Here is a 6,984-nt window from a genome sequence, read left to right as displayed (position 1 = left end):
GAAAAGAGTTGACAAATGGATCAATGGAACAGAATACGAAGCCCAGAAAAAGACCCACATAAAGCTACTCAACTGATCTTTGACAAAGGAGCAAAAGGCAATGTAACAGCCAAGACAGTCTCATTAACATATGGTGCTGGAACAACTAAACATCCACATGCAAAAACCCCCCACAAAGAACCTAAACATAAAAGGCAAAACTATAAATTCTTAGAAGATAACATAGAATACCTAAATGACCTTGGGTATGGCAATGACTTTTTAGATACAACACTGAAGGAATGATCCATGACAGAAATAATCAATTAGCTGAACTTTGCTAAAATGAGTAACTTTTGCTCTGCAAAAGGCAATTTCAAGATCATGAGAAGATATGCCACAGACTTGGAGAAAATATGATCTGATAAACTGTTATCTGAAATATACAAAGTCGTCTTAAAATTCAACAATAAGAAAGCACAATTATGGGCCCAAAACCATAATATACACTTCTCCAAAGAAGACATACAGATGGCAAATAGGCGTACGAAAAGATGCTCCACATCCTATGTCCTCAGGGAAATACAAACTAAAACAACAACAACATTACACACCTATTAGAATGTCCAAAATCAGGAACACTGACACCACCAAATACTGGCAAGAATGTGGAGCAGCACGGACTATCATTTATTACTGGTGGAAATGTAAAATAGTACAACCAGGTTGAAAGATAGCTTGGTAGTTTCTTTCAAAACTAAACATATTTTACCATACAATCCAGCAAGTGCATTCTGTGGTATTTACCCAAATAAACAGAAAACGTCTGTCCACACAAAAACCTGCACACAGATGTTTATAGTAGCTTTATAATTGCTAACGTATGGAAGCAACCAAGATGCCCTTCAGTAGGTGGGTGGATAAACTGTAGTATGCAGACAGTGGCATATTATTCAGCATTAAAAAGAAATGAGCTATCAAGCTACGAAGATACATGGAGGAAACATAAATGCATATTACTAAGTGAAAAAAGCAAATCTAAAAAGGCCACATACTATCAATATATAATTCCAACTATATGAAATTTGTAAAAAAGATCAGTGGTTGCCAGGGGTTGGGTTGGAGGGATGAATAGGTAAAGCACAGAAAATTTATATGGCAGTGAAAATATTCTGTATTATAATGATGAATCCATGTCATCATTTATTTGTCCAAACCCACTGAATGTACACCAAGAAGGAACTATAAAGAAACTATGAATTTTCAGTAATTATGTGTCAGGGTAGGTTCAACTTCCCATTCTGTTAGGGATGTTGATAATATAAGGAAGGCTCTGTGAGGGGGAAGGGGTCATATGAAACATCTCTGCATCTTCCCCTTGGTTTGCTGTGAACCTAAAATAGCTCTAAAAAAATTAAGGGAAGAAAGAAAGAGACCAAGGGTGGGGAAGGATAACATGGAGGGAGGGAGGGAGGGAGGGAGGGAGGGAGGAAGGGAGAAAAAGAGTAAAGCCATGAAAAAATAAATAACTGAAAAGAAATTATTTTAGTGGATGATTAAAGCAAAATTAAATTTCAATTTAGCAGTTACCTCTTGTTGAGGAGGATGAGGATATAGTCAGCAAGAGTATGTAGGAAACTTGTTCATCAGTGGAATGTTGTATTTCTTAAGCTAACTTCGGAATTTATAATTCTTTAAAAGTATACTCTCCTACATGAATTATGTATGAATTTTTAAAAACACATACAAACACAATATGGATTTCAGTATGCAATATGCCCAAGATTCTCTCTGGAACTTGATTTTTTAACATATTATTTCCAATATTAATATTCATTAAGATAAAAAATTAAGAATAAGACATATTAGTTAATTCCAAGGCAGGAAAGGAGCAATAACAGGCCATACTCTTCTAAAATGGGTAATATCTGTTAGTAAATGTCAAATGGTGGCCCTGGCCAGCTGGCTCAGTGGGTAGAGTCAGTGGCATGTGGACATCTTGGGTTTGATCCCCAGTCAGGGAACACAGGAAAAGCAACCATCTGCTTCTCTTCCCCTCTCCCCCCCTCTCACAGCCAGTGGCTCAACTGGTTCACGCGTTAGCCTCTGGTGCAGAGGATAGCTCAGCTGGTCTGAGAATTGGCCTCATGTGCTGAGGATAGCTTGGTTGGTCCAAGCGTTAGTCCCAGATGGGGTCTGCAGGGTGGATTCCAGTGGGGGAACATATGGGAGTCTATCTCCCCTCCTATCACTTAAAAAAAGATCAAGTGGGCCCAAGACACAGTTCTTCCCTCCAGGAGACAAGTAATGGTATCTCTGCCTCTACAATGTGCATTCTGCCCCCTCCCAGCTCAGCCTAGTCCCTTATCCTTGGCTTGCCTGCAATTGGCCTTGGAATTCAGATTTTTTTCTGTAGTCACTCCTTCTTACCACTTGTTTTTGGCCACAAGTCTTGGCTTTCAGGCTCCATTCAATCCACTTTTCAACTTGTTCAGGTGTTATCCTTGCCTGTGGACAACTCCTGGCACAAGCTTGGAAGGGAAAGATAAATAAAACCAACAATATCCCTTACGAAGGAACAAGAACAGGGTTGTTCTCGAAATCCAGCTATTCTAAAACTACAGGTAGCCTGAGATGATCTACTGTGAGATGGCCAGCTGCAGAAGTATTTCTCAAAGTGAGTGTCACAGAGATCAGAGTCCCCTGAGGGACTTATTAAAAATGCGGATTACTAAACACAGGCCTACAGAGTAAGAGCACCTGAAAATGGGGCCCAGGAGTCCCAATCTCTGAAAAGCACCCCAGACGCTGGTTCTGATGTTCTCTGACTTCCCTTTGAGATTGGTATGATTAAGGAAACCTGCCCCCAAAAGAGACAGTTGGTCTGTGGATATACCCTTGGGTAGTGAGTATATGGGGTTTCATTTTGTCAAAGACAGGCATAGAACCAAGAGTGATGAGCCGCAACCAAGCCACGTTCAGGTAAAAAAAAAAAAAGTGCAGAATTAAACTTTTCTCATTTAGCAAGTGTACTGTTTAAATACTGTTCAGATTTAACTCACACTGTGAAGATCAAATACGAGATAGGGAATAAACTGAAGTTGAAACAAATTGCTCTATATTTTTATTTATCCCTCTCCATTCTCAGTAGTCCAGCCAGATTTATTCTAGGGGATTGGGGTAGATTAAAAATATTAAAAATTTTGGCCATGGCCAGTTGGCTCAGTGGTGGAGCGTCGGCCTGGCGTGTAGAAGTCCCGGGTTCAATTCCCGGCTGGGGACATAAGAGGCGCCCATCTGCTTCTCCACTCCTCCCCCTCTCCTTCCTCTCTCTCTCTTCCCCTCCCACAGCCAAGGCTCCATTGGGGCAAAGTTGGCCCGGGCCCTGAGGATGGCTCTATGGCAGCAGTTCTCAACCTGTGGGTCACAACCCTGGCAAGGTTGCCTAAAGCCATCAGAAAATACATAATGCATATCAAGTATTTACATTCCAAATCATAACTGTAGCAAAATTACAGTTATGAAGTAGCCACCAAAATTATTTTTTGGTTTGGGGTCACCGCAACATGAGGAACTGTATTGTGGGGTCACGGCATTAGAAAGGTTGAGAACCACTGCTCTAGGGCCTCTGCCTCAGGCGCTGGAATGGCTCTGGTTGCAACAGAGCAGCGCCCAGATGGGCGGAGCATCACCCCCTGGTGGGCATGCTGGGTGGATCCCGGTCGGGCACATGCGGGAGTCTGTCTGACTGCCTCCCTGTTTCCAACTTCAGAAAAATACAAAGGAAAAAAAATATTAAAGTATCCAAGAGCTGAGAGGACCACCTAGCTCTCTGTAATTAGGGGATTTCTCTGTACCAGTACAGATGAGTGTCAATCCTGCCTTTCTTCTATAGTAATTTCACCTAAGATTGACCCAGAATAGAATGTCTCTATCCATTTTATTTTGGAGATAGACAACAGATGTGATTAGAGCCTTAATGTAATTTTACTAGATTTGTTTCCTGTAAAAAAAAAACAAAAAAAACACCTGATACTAAAAACTCCAACTTTCTGAACTGCTTATTACCTTTGCTGCAAATTTATCAAGAGCTTCCATAACCCCAGTATTCCAGCCATGCAAGCATTTGTTCTATTGTTAAAGATCTAGTGAAACTGTTACCTAGAGATTAAGAAGGAAAAGGCATATTCCTGGCTCACAGCCTTAATGGAGGTGCACATAAGATACAAAGCCTGTGTGTGCCTTGGGAAAATGAACTAGAGACTCAAGTGGAAAACTTTTGTTTCAGTCCAATTAAAATCATAAAATATAGCTAACATAGAGCTAAATGGTACAGTGGTAGTTTCAAGTTCTGTAACAAGAGATGATTTTTTTTTGCATTTGCTTGGGGTTGGCCCACCACTACAGCCATATTGGACAGATGTTTTTAACTCTAAATGCAACACAGAATTACCTATCATTTCTTTGCTATGCAGATTGAATATTTTGCACGAGCATTCAAAAACGTATGTTCATAGGTCGACTTTCTCATGTTTATTTTTTCTACTACTAAGTGTACGTCTATAGATGGAAAAGTTTTTGATGATGGGTGATAAGGAATTACTCAAAAAGGTTCAGTTACACAGACGTATTATACATGTTGGGGAGGGCTAGATTATCCAGTTATCAAAATATGTACAGGAGCAATCCTCATCTTTAAGAAGTGTTTCAGGAATTCCAAAAGATCAAACTCAACAGCTGGGCCTATTTGTAAGACTTGGTCAATGGAAAACACTGCTGCCTTTCTCTCTTATGGTTCCTTACCCTCTCTATTGCTGTGAGAGAGCAAAGTAGCACAGTCTCACTGCTACAGCTCCTGTATTACCCTCAAATGACTGCAATGAAAGCTGGCAAAACAATTGAACAATGTGGCAGCCCATTTTTATGAGTTTACCTTTAAAGATAACCAAGAGAATTTTAGAGCAATGTATAGAAGGCTTGACAGCTGCTGTGTATTTATTTTTGAAAATCAACGTCTGCTTTGCAGTTTTAAGTGCTAGTCAATACTGAATTGTTATTCTGAACAATTACAAAGGTAACACGTTCTCAGCAAAGAAAAGGGTATGCAGAATACACTTCTTACAAGGGTGACCAACCCTTTTGGAGTCACTTGAGTTTTTTCCATAACTTACAAATTTTCCAAAGAAAGGTGCTGTATGAAATTTCTTTTCAAGGCCCTGGCTGGTTAGCTCAGTGGGTTGAGCATTGGACCGAAAAAGGTTGTGGGTTTGATCCCTGGTCAAAGCACACATGGGAATCAACTAATGAGTGCATGACCAAGTGAAACAAATGATGCTTCCCTTCCTCTCCTTGCTCTCCCCCTTCCTGTCTCTAAAAAATAATAATAGTCTTGGCCAGATAGCTTGGTTGGATGGAGCATCCTCCCAGAGCACAGAGGTTGCTGGTTTGATTCCCTGGTCAGGGCACATACAGGAACAGCTCAATATTCCTTTCTCTCCCCCCTTGGCTCTTCCAAAAAGGAAAAGAAAAAAAATTCTTTTCCAATCCCAAAGACTTGATTTTCTGTTGAGAATTTTGTGGTAATCCTCAACTGCAAATATGCTTAAAATATCAAGTAGGTTTAAAGAAACTGTTTTAAGGTATATGTAATTAAGTTTTAGAGCATCAAAATAAGTTTTTATAAACTGATTTAGCTTGTCAGGGCTAATTAATGTTCTGGATGATGGTTACTATGTATGTGTATACATATACATGCACGTTTAAGGATTACTAATCTGCAGATTATTCTACTTTAAAAATCAAAATTTTATCTTTGGTGATTCAGGAGTTACTATTTTTTTTTAACTTTACAGAACCTTATTATCAAAATCAATTTTCTGGTAATGAGTCACTTATAGGAAAAACTATGAGGAAAATTTCCTCTCCTATGGCCTTAACATATAAACCTGGGAGTACTGGAGCTAGAACTAGAAGAGGTAGTGAATAATGATCTTTTGCATGCATCCTCATACGAAGGAAATGCAGTATGAAAAAAATCTAAGCTCTATTATCAAGAACTACAATACTCTAAAATAAAAGGGTCACAAAGATTAGGCTCAGTGTTCAGAAGACAGAATGCTTTTAAGTCCAAAATGAGGGCCCTGGCCATAAAACTGCAGTCATAAATGACTCTTCGGCATTCCTACTCAGTACTGTTGATGCACTGACTGCATTGAAATCCAATAATAACCATTTCCAACTCTATTAACAGGGATTATTTCCTCATGAATACCTATCTCTTATTTTCATGAGAAAGTAATAAAAATACAATGTAGTAAATACAATGTAGTAAAATTTGCTTTTATAAATTAACTGCACCAGACTAACAAACTGAACAATACATAGTTTAGAATTTAAAGGATCTAGACCTTGTCATATACTACCCACCCAAGTCCCCACCATTTCTTTAGATAAATATGACATGAACAAATAGGTCAAAGATGCTTTTGGGGGAAAAAAGTTCCTTTATTTGTATTTATTCATTTATGCAAAAACAGTATCAGCAATATGTAATAGGAACATACTTTTAAGTTTAAAATTAGTATTCCATTTTGAAAGGTTCAGGACTTTGTCTTTCTACCTTACCCTTTTAAAAATACTTTCAGTCCAATAAAACAGTACACAAAATAAAAAGTTTATTCCCTTATTTAACGTCATATAAGTGGCTCTTTAGAATTTAGGTAGGAATCACAGTAACCTGGAGATTTAATCACAGAATGGTACATGTAAGAATATTATAGTATACATAAAAAACTGTAGAGAATTTTAAAAAGGACAAATTTCAGGATACTTTCAAATTATGAGGCATATGAAAGCCCTTTTGGGGATCCTTAAATTAAGACTCTTTTCTTCAGATTCAGAATAAAAATGAATAGGAATGATAACACTGGGCACAGATGATAGGGCCCATGATAGCTGAATTAGGTTAGGGATAAAAGGAATATTCATATGATTTAGTGAAGGCCA

This window comes from Saccopteryx leptura, chromosome 10, assembly GCF_036850995.1.
Source record: "Saccopteryx leptura isolate mSacLep1 chromosome 10, mSacLep1_pri_phased_curated, whole genome shotgun sequence".
Classification (NCBI taxonomy): domain Eukaryota; kingdom Metazoa; phylum Chordata; class Mammalia; order Chiroptera; family Emballonuridae; genus Saccopteryx; species Saccopteryx leptura.
The sequence above is the reverse complement of the archived record's forward strand: the minus strand, read 5'-3'. Positions refer to the sequence as shown.